Source organism: Rattus norvegicus, chromosome 14 (genome assembly GCF_021556685.1).
Source record: "Rattus norvegicus strain SHRSP/BbbUtx chromosome 14, alternate assembly SHRSP_T2T, whole genome shotgun sequence".
Lineage (NCBI taxonomy): Eukaryota > Metazoa > Chordata > Mammalia > Rodentia > Muridae > Rattus > Rattus norvegicus.
Window position 1 is genome coordinate 62,021,980 of NC_141547.1, and position 15,460 is coordinate 62,037,439.

The following is a 15,460-nucleotide window of genomic DNA, read 5'->3' on the forward strand; positions in this document are numbered from 1 at the left end:
TGTCTACCGAACATAGATATATATATTCCATCTTAAATATCTTTTCCCAGTGTATACAATTTCTGGCTTGAGCATAAACCAGACGTGACATTTAAGATGTCTAGCAACGGGATATAACCCTGTGGCTCCTTGGCCACCGTGTGAAGTGGTAGGTGTAAGATACATGTCCTGCCTGTATGAGCCTGCTTTCTAGACACAGCTGAGATCGGAGAACCAATCTCTGGATGATCGCTGACCTGTGACTTTGAGAACCTTTCACATCATTCTAATAAGCAAATTCTCTTAAGATAGCCAGAGTTGCCTTCTGTGCTCCACACCCAAGCTCCTTGAATACAGAATTGCTGTTTAGGTAGTTTTGTGTGTGAAGCCAAGACACTTTCCCAAGCCATTTCAGATAAACTGATAAAGGCCAGGCCAAACCGAACTCTTGTCACCAGTGACTTGGGTTGGAGGACTCCTGCCCTAAGCAAGAGGAACTGGAGGTAGAGGTTCAGGACCACAGAAAGCCCAGGTCAAGCAGATGCTGCCCTGTGCTGTTCACGAATGCCCCTTCTAGGAGTGTTCACTTTATTCCTCCGCCAGAGAGGAGTCAGTCCTCAACCCTTAGCCACTGTGGGAAACTTAGCCCAATGGCTGATAACTGGTTGGCAGGGTAAGGCCAGCCCTTTTGAAAAGTACTGAATGAAGCGCCATCTTGGACTCAGAGTAATTTGTACGATTAGCTGAAATACTCATCAAAACTAGAGGACAACTAGTCAGCCACCGCCTCTGTTACCTTCAGATGCATTCTTTAGACAGAACTGTAGTTTAAGTTCAGTCTGTGAGCCTGATGAAGAATCCCCTATAACCTGGATCTAAATCTCTACTTCCCATGCTGCTCTCTGTGTCTTTCACCAAAAATCCTCCCTTTGTATGCTAGCTTGAGAAGATGTTTTAGCTTTGAACTTTGAAGCAGCAGTTCTATATTCAAGGAGTTTGCTTGAAAAGATGAAGACTCACGCCTACCTGGTAGTTAACCTTTTGGCCTCTCATATGCATGCATGTGCGCATACACACACACACACACACACACACACACACACACACACACACACACGAGAAGGGAGTGGGCAAAGGCTGATTATTCCAGGCAATTTGAGTTCTTGCATGTAGTTTGAATGCTTCTGTGCATTTGAATGCTAAATATGCCCCTCTGTTTCTGACTTGGGTTCTACACAATAATTGTTTCGTTTACAACACCAGCTCAGTAAATCACAGTGCCCAAGTGAACACCGAGTCTTTATGGATTAGAGTTTAAAAGTCTGTTGGAAAACTGAAATATAGTCAATTATCAGCTTTGTCCAAATGACAGATTGTAAAAATGCTATGTAGCAGCGGGTGAAGTGTTGCCAAAGGAGGTCAGCACTGGATTTGAGGGCTGTTTTCCCTAACTCCTGGGGGTCTTGAGCAAATACTTTGAGCTTTTGAGATTTATTTACTTCTTATAAAAGGAGGATGGGGCTGGGTATAGTGGTACACATCTGTAATCCAAGCATGTCAGAAGTTCACTACAAGTTGGAGGTCAGCCTGGTCTACACAGCAAGTTTCAGAGCATACAGAGCCACATAGTGAGACTCGGTCTCTAGTAAAATGAGATGATAAACAATACAATACAGCTAATAAAATGAGGCTGCGAAGATTTAGGTTCTCTTTGGGATGCAGACTCTCTCTCCCTGCAGATGATTTCACCCTTGGCTTGCATGAGTGTAAACTCTTCTCTGTCTACTTGGCTCTCAAGTTACTGATAGGCAACAGATCAAGATGTGGAAGGAAAATGTGTTGATGAAATACAACTCAGAGGTGAAAAGTCAGGGTAGCCAGCTGGCTGCAGATCCACATTATACCATCAGATAAAGTCTGAAGTACTTGAAGTCCACTTTCTGGGAATTCTGAAAGATTGTCTAGGAAGCAGCTGATCATCTTATTAAGTTGCTGCATCAATTGCTATGTTTTTCTTTCTCTTGTTCTTTCACTGTCCATGCATCCAAGCATCCATCCTTCATCCCTCTCTCTCTCATCCATCTATCTATCTATCTATCTATCTATCTATCTATCTATCTATCTATCTCTTCCTCTATCTCTATTGTGTTCATTCTTCTCAGTCTAAATCCCATGAGGACTGGAGAAGAATAGTTAGGACACCCAGAAATTCCAAATGACATCTTCCTTCTCAATCACAGCTCGCCTGCCAGCTTTAGTTGTCTGTGTCTCTGTTGAAAAGTTGGACATATTTGTAGCTCGTGGTGTCTGTTCACAAGCCTCTCTTGAGACTGCTTTGGTCTCTCACAAGTGCTTCAGCCTCCACAGTGGTGAGATGAGAGGCCTCGGCTGCCCCACAAGGGCAACTACTTTTGTTCAATGTGGATCAAACACACACCTACTAGAAAAGACAGTCTATGAAACAGATGCCTTTGTCTCAGTTGCTAAGCCCTTCTAAGTCATTTGCAGCCAACATGGTGCAGTCCTCCATTTCAAAAAGGGTAAAGTTATCAATGGAGAAAGGAAGCCAAGTCCTCTCTGGCTTGCTAAGGTCTTATTCTATATCTAGTAGTCCAGTGTACTTTTTACATCATTAATACTTAATATTCATATCACAAAATTAAAATTATTTAACTGAGAAGCCAATGTGTACTGTGGAATGTAAGAGTGTTTGTGTGCATACATGCCTTGCCCCACATGTGTAAGACAAAGGACAGCTGAAGGAGATGGTTCTTTCCTTCCACCATGTGGGATCCAAGGGATTGAACTCGGGTCATTAGGGTTGATAACAAGCACCTTTATACAGTAAGTCATCTTTGCCAGCCCCAAATGTTGATTTAAACCAGCAAGGTTGGAAATATTGAAGAAGGTAGATAAATTGGCTTGTGACTGGGTATGAGATAGCCAAGCTGAAGAGCTAAGCGGAAACAGGGCTGATTAATGTGTGACTATAATTTAGGTTGCCTTGAGCCCTGGACAGCAGGGAGATAGGCTTGCTCCTTGCTGGCAGCTGCAGGGATAGGACTAGGCTTCCCTACAGAGTTCACTACTCTAAGCCTAAAGCACCCTAAATATTCATAAAATATTCATAAAACTTCTTTAAAATCTATACTGCAGGACCTACGAGGCTGAGTCTCACAATATTATCTGCACACTGTGAAGAAAGGCTGCCTTGGGCAATCCACTGTAATACCTCTCTGGAGTGTTCTGCTCAGCTTTAACTAAACTGTTGCTGTATTAAGTAAACTTCTGCTTTAACTGTCTCCTGACTAAACTCATTCCTTCAAGAAGACAAGAAATGAGGGAACACCCACCCCCCAAACCCCAACATTTGGCTTAGTACCAAGTGATGGGAGGAGCTACAGTAATCTATAGAGATTCAGAAAACTTATGCCCACTATCGAATCAAAAGAGCATCATGGGTAAGATAAAATGAAATGACTCTAAGAGGATGGAGGGATGGACAAAATGCTAACAGAAAAGGAGGAAGTTGGTGTTCTAGACAGAGAGAAGTCTTAAACAAAGGAGCAGGCCTGGAGGGACTTGGGGGGAGTTGGTGATTCATCTGGTTTGGGAAGGTCAGAGACACTCACGTGAGGGAAAAGCATGACCAGAAGCTGAGACATTAAAACACAGCGAGAGTCTGAACTTTTATTAAGTTGGCGTTGGTAAGGCCAAGAGACTGTGCTTATCTGGGCTGTGATAGGCCAGCAAGTATTCTTGGGGGGGGGGGGGGCACCTTTGACAGCTGACCACATCACACGAGTTGGGGAAGGAAATAGTGCAAGACAAGGAGGTTCTTATTGACTTCTAGGGTGTGTCCAAGAAAACACAATGAGACAATGGAGCAAAATGCCTGTCAGAGGCAGATGGCAGCAACTGGTGCTTCATGAAGTTCACTCAGCTAGCTTCCAGCCAGAGACTTCCTTATAGCAGTCTACTTAATCCACAGAGAGAGTATGAGGGAGATGCTAGTCTCATTTCATAGATTGTGAAATTGAGACTCTGATCAAGCTCTTGCTTGTTTATGGATTGACATGATTGGAGGTAGCAGTCGGTTCTAGAGAATTCCAAAGCCATGCTCAGTGGTCTGTCTCGGTGGCAACTGACCTAACTAACGAGAAAGAGAGAGGTTCTAGGCTCAGAGGGGTTCTAGGTTTTCAGAGTAGATGGTGGTAGGGAGTCACGGGAGTGGCAAAGAAGAAATGAGGAAGTCAATCAAAAGAGTTCCTTTTTCCTGAGAGCTTGAGAGGAAATTCAGAAGGATGAATTAGCTTATGAGCTTAGTTTGGCTTTTCCTCAGGCAAGATGCAAAAGCAAATCTAAGCACCAGTGGAAACTGGAGGTGGTTAAAGGTCGGAAGAGCATTGTTACGAGAGTGGACCAGTCATTGTTCCGTCTGTGTGTAGACTGGCTCGGGTGGCCACTCTGCTCCCTGGGCCTCAGCACGCTGTCCTTTGACATCATCACTCTTTCACACCTGCCCACTCAAGTCAAACTATGTTAACACGGGGGCCCAGTCTAACCACTGAGAGAGGCCATCCTGCCTACAGCAAAGGAGGCCTCAACCATGTTTTCCATCAGGTGATCCCACTCACAAGGCCGCAGCTGTCTGAGGAGGAACAACGCACTGGCAAAGCAGGACATCATCCCCACCTGGCAGATGAATGCGACCGAACAAGGAACTAAGACGTTACCTTAGTCCAGACAAGGAAACATCTGCTCGACCTGGGCCTCTCACTCAGTAGACAGCTGTTGCTTAATCCACTCGTGTTTTGAGTCTGGGCTGATTTTTTTTCTCTTTTTTGAATTTTTTTTTTCCTGAAAGTCAGACATTATAGCTTAGACTGGCCCAGAACTCATTCTGTAGCCCAGGGTAACCCCAAACTCAAGACAAATATCCCTTTTCTCCTCCTGAGATTACATGGTGAGTCACCACATCAGTTTGGGCTGAGACTTAATGAGCCCTTCTTTTCACTCTGTCCTCCAGGTTCAACCCAGTGTCTGGTACATTATAGACAAATCGATAAATATGGATGGATGTGTGTTTGAATCTCAGCAGTGGACATAGCTTTGGCTTAGACAAGGATATATTTGTATGTGGTTGTGGTTTGGACTTTTGTTGCCTTTCTAATTTATTTTATCATGTCAGAGGCTAACATCTGTCTCTATTAATAATAGTGATTACTATAAAAACTAGAGGAGTTAGGCATCATTACACATAGCTACATACCTCTTCATAAGACCATGTCTCATAAGCCTGTGTTAAGGGTAAGTCAGCATAGGTGACATTTATTCATCTGTTTGCTGGTGACGATGAGAATCTAGTCTGCACCTCTAATTTTCCAGCCATGCTACCCTTTTTCAGAAGATGGGGCACTGTTACTAGTGTTGTGTAAGAACATATATATGAGGTGGGGAGGGGCATTCATGTGTCACAGTGTACATGTGGAGGTCAAAAAACAACTTGGTGGTATTTTGTGGTCTCCATTTTTCCTTCACCTCTTTGTGGTTCCTGGGAATCAAAAAGGTTATAAGGTTTGGGATGACAAGTGTTTTATTTGTGGAGCCATCTCACAGAACCCAGCAAAAAAAAATTTTTATGTGTGTGGGGTTGCACCCATGTCAGAGGATAACTTTTGGGAGTCTGGTTTCTCCTTCCATAATCAGTGCTGGGAGTTGAATTCAGGTTGTTATGTTTTCAAAGCAAATGATTTTACCTGCTGAGCCATCTTCTTGGTCCTACCTCTTGTAATTCTAACACATTGTCAATACACGTGTACAGTGCTGAATTGTATTTTCTTTTAAATCTGAGTAAAATAAACTATATTGTCTATTATAAAATATGTGTTGTGGTAGATTCTGATGTGTCAGGAGTGTTATAGGTCATGTGAAATGGGGGAAAAAAGCTAGAATTTGGGGTTCAAAGAGATAAAGTGAGATATCTGCATCTAGAAGTTGGAATATGTGAATTTGTGTGTACTTTAACTTGTGATCAAGAAAGACTGTTAAGGGACATGTACGGCAGCCACCTGGAGCAGGAGAGTCAACAAACAACAGAATATCTTCTGCTGTCTCCATTTTTAGAAGAATGTTGCATTCTATAGAACAGTATGGAAAATCCTTTATGCAAATAAATGAACTGACCATCTCAGTTGACTGGTGGGTCTCATAATGGTGGGCTGGGATTAAACAACAGAGGAATGCCTGACCCTCCCCACTGTTTGACTCACAGACAAGAGCTTGACAAGGTTTGCTTCTACTAGTTTCTCTCAGCATCCTTGGCATTGATGTGATGAGGACCAGCTGTGGGCAAAACTATCAGAATGCGGTTTCAGCATCATCTCTGCCCAGCCATTGCTGTGACAATCTGTCTGCTCAGTTCAGACTGTCAATGTTTCTGCCTCAGGCAATCTAATAGAACCTGTCAACATGACCCTGTGTATCTAAAAAGCACAACTAAAAAGTGTGGATAGCCCAAGTGGGAAATCTTGATTCATTTCATTTTATTGGATGAGAATCTAATGAAATTTTGGAAACAAAATGACATACTAACTTTGGTATGGCTTTCTTTCTTCCTTTAAAAAATGTTGTAGGGGCTGGGGATTTAGCTCAGTGGTAGAGCGCTTACCTAGGAAGCGCAAGGCCCTGGGTTCGGTCCCCAGCTCTGAAAAAAAGAACCAAAAAAAAAAAATGTTGTAGTGTTTTATACTTCCTGCTTTTTACTTTTTAAAATTAATTGTAGAACTATTTAACTTTTACATGTATGAATGCTTGGCCTGTATATGGTGGTTGTGAGCCTTGGTTACAGAGAAAAAGAGAAGAGATGTGAGGAGGCCAATGGAGAATGAACTTCTTGAGGTTGTAGTAATCAGCTTCATATTGTCGTGATAAGATATCTAAGATGAACTTTAAAGAAGTAATATCTTAAATTGGTTCATGGTTTCAAAGTTATCAGCTCATGGATACTTAGCCCTGTAGCCTTTGGGCCCATCATGAGACCACACATCATGAAAGAAGCACATGGCAAAGAAAAGAAAAGCTGGTCATTATACAGTGGCACAGTGGCCCGGTCACCGTGGGTCCAAGCTCCACATAGCTCCTTCAAGGCAGTGTTTCTAATGACCTAGTTCCTTCCACTCAGCCCTGCCTCCTAACATCTCTACCACCTCCCAATAATACTGCCACATGTGGACTTCGACAAGGGAGCTTTTGGGGGAACATTTAAGATAGAGAACATAACCGTGCATTATGGGAGTATGAAGAATTTCTGTGCCTGTGGCATGGGAGTACAGAAGATAAAAAATGGAAGAAACTACTTGCACAGAGAATTCTCTTAGAGCTTGGGGTACAGGGCTGGTGTGTGACTTAAAACAACAACTGAAAGTGTGAAGCTAGGCCATTAGCTTCTCTCTGACAACAGTGAAGGCAAATGGTCTCTAACCAAGTGTTGTTGTTGTGGCCCGTGGAGGGAAGCTAATCTGAAGTCTTTTTTTTTTTCTTAATTAAGGGATCTGCACAATGGCCTTCCAGGGGTGAGCAGCCTGTCTTGGTAGGAGTCATTAATCATTAACGATAGAACCCTGTCAATCATTCTAAACATCCTGAGATTGAGTAGAGGCACTAACAACTGTCTCAGGTAGGGTTTCTATCACTATGAAGAGACACCATGACCATGGCAACTCTTTTAAAGAAAAACATTTAATTAGGGCTGGCTTATAGTTCAGAGTTTAATAGATTGTCATCATGGTGGGAAGTATGCTGGCACACAGGCCAGCATTATGCTGGAGAAGGAACTGAGTATTCTACATCCTGATTCACAGGCAGCAGCAAAAGAGAGTTCCTGAGCCTGGCTTGAGCACTTGAAACCTTAAAGCAGACCCCTAGTGACACATTTCCTCCAACAAGGCCACACATACTCCAATGAAGCCACACCTCCTAATAATGTCACTCCCTAAGCCTATGGGGGAACATTTTCATTCAAACCACCACAGCAACTTACAAAGTCTTTGGAAGAAACTTCAGTTTAATGTCACAGTAGCAAGTCTTCCCAGAAAGAACAGTATGAGAAAGGGGCTGAAAATGGTCTAATACTGATTCTAGGACCAAGGTACACTGTGGTCACTAACATCAACCTCATGGAACCCCACTTGCCCATTTCCTCATATTATTCACTGACTTTAGCAGGGACTCCTAAAGCCCCTCTATCAGGAGAACCTTTTTATTGAAGTGGAAATGTCTAATTTCTTTGGAGACTTGGTTGGGTTATGTGATGTTTTTCCAGAAGCTGTCTTATGAGAGGATGTTTTGCTGAAGCAGACATTTGAGAGAATTCATATTGTTTGGAAAGAGTTAATCCGACAGACAGTGAACAATGTTCTTGCATTGGTTCACCTTGCAACACTTTGCTGTTCTTCGCCCATCTTCTCTTGTGGTGACTTCATAGAAAGAAACATGCAGAACTTCTCGTGGTATTCTGGCTGCTTTTTGCAGCTTCCTCTGACTTGTGACAATTTGACAGGCCCTCCAGATTTCTTCTGAGTTGAGCCACTGCTACTGATTAGTGTTTGGTGTTTCGTGGTTGGACTGGACTGCCATTACTGGTTCATGTTGGCTGTTTTGGATTGCTGATATCCTAACAATGAAGATTGGAATCACCCCCAAAGAACTTCTTCTAATCAGGTCCACATCTCCCTTGTCCTATCAACCATCTTTCTTCCTTACATTTGGTTGGTGGGCTAGAAGAGAGGTCAAAGTGTTTAAGAACCCTTATTAAAATAGGGTTTGACAAATCTAAGCCTACATTTTACTGTCCACATCCTAACTCAAAGGGAGTTGGAAATGGTTTACCAGCACATTGTCGAATTGTCCTTGGAACTCAAGGTAGGGAACTGCAATAATGCCAGGAGGTGTACAAATAACAGTTGTTCCCTTACCCCAAGGAAAGGTTTTGGCTGATGGAGAGAAGGGGTAAGGGAAGGATGAATTACTCATATAGCTAAGGACAATGATTGCCTATGCCAGAAAGAGCTGGTCCAGGGATTGATTGCCTAGAAGATGATTTTCCAAAGAGACAGGAGGCCCAGGGTCAGTTGTGTATGCCCACCATGGCATGGGGGCACCAATGCCTATAATAACTGCTTTCTCAAATAAGTCTTTTGTTCTCCCTCTTGCTGTCCCCTGTGCTAGACCTCAAAGGTCCAAAATCAGCAAATAGAAACTGAGGGAGGAGATGAGGAGAGAAGGAAGGAGAAATTATCCAGGATGTTTGCCTGGTACAGGCATTTGTCAAATACAGGCCTGTGTAAGGGCAGGCAAGGGTGAAACGGGTGAGAACTTGCAGTTTTGTGCATGTAGTCACTGCATAGGAAAGTTCCTTTCAACACTGGGCAGGCCCTGAAGGCTTTTATTATCCACACCTGATGCTGAAAGCTATGCCACCTGCTGATGTTCAGATTTCAGAAATCCTTCTCCCTCTACTTCTCTCTAACCACCTCAATGGGAAGGATCCAAAGAGAATCACTGTTTTCATTTAGATCTTGAGTATTTCCCCAAGGTCAAGTGTTAAAGGGTTGGCCACCAGCTACTAGGAAGTGATGGACAGTCCAGGAGATGAAACCTTGTGAAGTTATTTCACTGGGGTGTACTTGTGAAGGGAATCTTAGGACTCCAGTCTTGCCCTCTCTCCTTCCTGGCCACCATAAAGCCAGCTGCCTTTTTCCAACCATGACAGTCTGTCTCACCAGAGGCTAAAAGTTACCGAGTCAAGTAACCATGAGCTGAAACCACAAGCCAAATAAATCTTTGCTCCTGGTAAGAGGATTAGCTTGGGTATTTCATTACAATGAGGGAAGCTGACGAACACAGTCACCCTCCATCGCTCTGGGTGTCACCTCTCATGCTTCTATACAAACCGAAACCTATCTCCTCCTGTGATTGATGAGATATTGGCTAAGAGTTGCTTAGGGGACAAACTGACTTAATGAACCATTTTGCCTAATGAGGAGCCATCTGGGCAGATGATGCTGAGTGAAGAGAAAAAAAAACAGATGTAAACTTCTCAGTGAAAACAAAGGACGTCATCCAGATGAGCCTGGAAGAGGAGACCAAGGAGGCCAAGAGACTTTTAAGAAAAGGACTCTCATTGACTCTGGCTTTCTCTAAGAAGCCATTATTCTGTTTCTGTCTGCTTTGTGAAGTCAGCTATGAGACATCTTGAATGGGCCCTTTAGGAAGAGAAGGGGAGGGAGGGAGCAACACCTTAGGATGGTGGGAGAAGGGAGAAGGGAGAAGGGAGAAGGGAGAAGGGAGAAGGGAGAAGGGAGAAGGGAGAAGGGAGAAGGGAGAAGAAGGGAGAAGGGAGAAGGGAGAAGGGAGAAGAGAGAAGGGAGAAGGGAGAAGGGAGAAGAGAGAAGGGAGAAGGGAGAAGGGAGAAGGGAGAAGAAGGGAGAAGGGAGAAGGGAGAAGGGAGAAGGGAGAAGAAGGGAGAAGGGAGAAGGGAGAAGGGAGAAGGGAGAAGGGAGAAGGGAGAAGGGAGAAGGGAGAAGGGAGAAGGGAGAAGGGAGAAGAAGGGAGAAGAAGGGAGAAGGGAGAAGAAGGGAGAAGGGAGAAGAAGGGAGAAGGGAGAAGGGAGAAGGGAGGAGAAGGGAGATGGGTATTGCAGTGAGGCTGGGACCCAAGGGGACCCAAGGGAACAAGAGCTATACCTGGCCTTTCCAAGGGACTCTGACATATTGGAAGGGAAGCAGGATTTACTGAATGCATGCATAGATGGCTATTTAAGTTGTCTGAGTTCATTTTGACCTAATCTTAAGTAGCAGTTGACTACAACAACCTGAAGAACTTGCTGTGCAGAGATGCTCTGTCCATTCCTCTCCACTCTCAATTTCCTTAACTCCAGACCGCTTGCCCCAACTCCCTTCCTGCAGACTTCAGTCTGCCTTCATCTAGGCCTCTCCGTTTAACACTGAGTTGACCTTTTCTTCCTTGGCTCGAACCTTGGCTTCATTTCCTGGCTCTTGTTCTGTCTCCCCTCACAACTCCTGAGTTCAGAAATAGGCTACAGGGTAAGACTTTCCCCTAGGTCAGTTTCCTTACCCCACCCTCACTCCTCGTTCCCTCTTCCCCATGCCCATCTGCCAAAACTGGAAGAGATGGGCATTTCTGTAGGGAGGTGTGTAGTTTTCATGGTTAAGTGTAGAATCAGAGTAAGCATGTGTCCTAGCCAGTTCAGAGCAGACACAGGAAGTTCAAGACTGTCTAATCAACATAGCAATCCCCAAGCCAACTATAGAGACATAATGAGACAACATCTCACACATAAAATCAAATCAAAACAAACAAAGTCCTAAACCAGTCACAGATATATTAGGAAACATCTGATGGCTTATAGAACTTTAGGGAATGAGAAAGAAATATTAGGAGAACCGAGTTTAATAGAAACAACTATTAAACTATTAAAGGTACAGCACAATATAGTCATTGGGATGCAAGTAAACCTTGCATGATTATGAGCTGCTTGACAAGTTTGTAAGCTCCTGCCATAGCTGTTGTCTCTAGAAATACCACTTTAATATCACACTTTTAATCACAGCACTCAGGAGGCAGGGACAGACTGTTCTCTATGAGTTCAAGGCCAGTCTGATCTACATAGAGAGAACTTGTCTTAAACAACAACAACAACAACAAAAAAGATAGGATAAGGTCTAGAGAGTTGGCTCAATGGTTAAGAAAACTAGTTGCATTTCCAAAGAACCTGGGTTCGATTCCCAGCAAGCACATGGTGGCATAAAACTGGTTGTAGTTTTAGTTCTAGGGGATCCAATACTCCTTTCTGGCTTCTAAGGGTACCGGGAATTCACATGGTGCATAGACATACAAGTAGGCAAAACATTCACACACATAAAAAGTAAATGAATAGAATTGAAGAAGCGGAGGAAGAGGAGGTAAATAGGACATAAAAGACACTGATGGGATCGAGAATGTGTCATGCTTAGGAAGCCCATCACTCACTTGCCAGCTCTTGTGCCTACAGCAATCCATGGTTGTAGGATAAATGGATTGAACCCTGCCTTGAGCCTCCCAAGAAACCAGAGAATAGAATCTGGGCTCATGATAATATTACTACAGTAGTATTTGCTTCCAAAAGTAGCAGAGGAGACAAACATCATTCATCCATCTCAAATCTTTCAACAGCGATCTGAGTAAAATCCAAACGATAGCCATGACTCTAGTTACAAGGGAGCCTAGAAAATAGTATTTCACTTTTTGACCTGTGTCATACAAACACACACAAGAAGGAGGCTGGAAGAAATGGGCTCTGATTAACTATGTTTATCACAGTTAGGTTAATATTTTTTAGGGGCTCTTCAGACTCCTTTTCTCCAAATATATTTGTTGTCCACTTCTTTGAAGTGACTGAGGATAGCCCTCTGTGGCTCAGGGGAAGATGACTCATAATCAGACTATTATTTATCATAGGTTGCTTTGTGGTTTCCTCCAGCCTGTGGACACACAATCATTTAGCGATGGCTGAGATGGATGCATAGCATGCCGTGGCCCTGAGCTATTGCGTAGGTACCTTGCAGTCAACACTAGTGACAGCATGGGCATCCATCCTTACTGGTCTTTTTTCCAGAGCACAACCAAAAGCAGGACGGCTACAGCTCTTTGGATTTGTAAAAGGAGGAACAAGTGTACTGAAACAGTCATCTCTCTGCAGCTCCAAACAGCAAATACTCTACCCTCTTGGTTGCTTGTTTTCTACTCTTCCAGCATTTTGTCAGTTAGATCCAGCTGGTCCCAGTCACCAGTACACTCTTCTCGAGATGGTCCAATCCTATGAAGACAGAAAATGCTGGCAGCCTCGCTAGAAAAGAGTCCACTTCTGGCCAGCTTTGGCCAGAGTTTTGATAAAGATCCAAGCTTAGGATGTTATTCAGTTGTGCTTCAGGATCTCTGGAGATTTTCTCTTTGCAGTGAGCGAGCCAACAGCCTGCAGGGGAAAAAAATCACACATTTTCTGACCCATCCTTGGAAAAATGTGTGCCTTTTCTCTGCCAGGTTTACTGATTTACTTGTACTCCAAAGATGAGGCCAACTGGTTCAAACTGGAAAAAAAATTTTAAGACTGAATAATCTAACAATAAAAAATATTTCCGATCATTCTGACACAGAATTAATTTAAATTTTATTTATTGCTATTTGTGCTTAAGGAGGATGTGTGGATTAAGCTTCAAAAGTAAAAATTTAAATTTGTCATGGAAGTGAAGGATTGGACTGCAGACACAGGGAAATTTATATTTAGAAGGAAACTTCCTGGTACCAACATTCCTACTAGGTTATCTTTGGTTATCTTGGGTAAGTGGGTGTTACTGTAAATATTGCCTTCATTTCTCAGGCACTGCTAGGAAAATTCTTGGCAAACACCAAAGATGCGTTTGTTTAGATGAAGGCAGGAACATTCACTAAGAAAACATCATGACATCGAAACATCCTTTATCAGGATTTGGTGTGGATTCAAATTGTGAAATTCGCTCTGTGAACTTGTGCATGCTGCTCGTCTTTTTGAGCTTATTTCTTCACTGGTGTGGAATTCAGCTTTCATCTCACCAACTGCTTCTTGGAAACAATTGAATTTAATGGCGACGAAGCATATTCTGTTAATTTTTATCCCGTCTCGTCAGTGGAATTGAATCTTTGAATATTTCAGGAGACTTGAGGGTGCCTTCATTAGCCCTCACACTATCGCCCTCGTTGCCACACTGATTGCTATATGGTTTGCACTTTGCAAACTTTCTGGTTGGTTTCAGGGGGGCAGTGTTCAGCTGTTTGTTTTCGTTTGCCTTTGTTGTTTTTAATTCTGGGGGTTACACCTAGGGTCTTGGGCATGCTAGGCAAGTATTCTGCCATTGAATTGTATCCCCAACCCTTCTGCCTTAGTTTTTGATCAAGATACCTGCTAACTACCACTGAGGAATAGCTTGATGTTTCAAACTATTAGGTGGCTTTGAAACTCCAGTGGAGGGGAGTCTGCATTACTTCATGCATTACTTAGGATGATTTTGGATGCTAGTGAATAGAAATATGGCTAAAAAGGATCAAATTTAATATTTGGTAGATGATAGACAAGAAGATAAGAAGACAGTATTGAGCCAGGATACAAAAAACTAACAGTCGCTCTTATGGCTTGAGTCTGAAATGTACCTCTACAGACTCTAAGTCTGCATTTGAACTCTTAGTCCCAAGCTCTTGGTGCTGTTTCAAAAGACTATGACTCCTTTGGGACATGGGGTTTTGATGGCAGAGGTAGTTCACCAGGGGCAGGCCTTTGAAGGTTATAGCCACTTTTGACTTGAGCCTGCTCTGCCTGTGTCCTGGTCCATGTCTGATGACCAAGCCTCCACAGTACCACTCTCATTGCCACATAGTAACTCCTTCGGGCCCTCCGCATACGGATGCACTATCTCCCCAGAGAGCATGAACCAAAGGAAACCTTTCCTTCCTTAAGCTGTTGTGTCAGCTCTTGTGTCACAGGAATGATGAAAGAAACAAATAGGTCACAATCATGAGTCTTATTTCTCTTCCACCCATGCAAGGTTAGAGCCAGAGTCTGGGGCTTCCGTAATAACGATACTAGTAACTTATGATAGCTGTCATCTTTCAGGCTCCTTCCAGCTCCTACTCTGCCCTTTCCTAAAGTAACAGGAAGTGGCCCCGATGGACTAAGATGGCGACTAGAGATCCAGCTCTTGCCTTTATGCTTCTAGCACTAGAAAGAAGAAAGGATACAGATGACATCTTTGAACTGTCTTGTAGAAAAGGCTCCTAGAGGTTGTCCCATGATATTTTTGCTTGTATTTCACCAGCCAGAGTTTAGTCACGTGGACCACCAAACTTCAAAGAGATGTGTTCACTCTAGATGGCCAGCTGCCCAGCTATAAAAGGGCTCAAATATATGACAGATGGGGAGAAGAACTTGGGGGAGAGACAGTGTCTGCCAAAGCACCTTCCAGAAGGAGGAGCTCCAGGGCTTCCCCCATGTTTTCCTCTGATTCTCTTGGCTTCCTCTGCTCAGTGCTTTTGCCTAATTTGGTAACTATGGGAACAAATCCAGAACAGGCCACGGTGATGGGATCCAGAAAGGGGAGGCTGCTTCTGGATAGGATGCTTCTGGGAGAAGATTGGTAGTCATTCTAGAGAATGTTTACCTTGATCCTGCCAACCTCAAGGGATGTGAAGGTCACTTTGTAACCAGTAAGGCTGGGACAAGGGCAGCTGTTTAGGGTAAGCTTCCTTATCTAATTGAAAGAGGGATAACTTTTCAAGTTGGGAGAAGATAATAAAAAGGGGTGGACAGGCGCTGGACAGAGGACCCTTTCATCTGCATTGAGGGGATATGGGAATGAAGTCTGCTGCTTTGTGATGCATGGGCATACTGAGT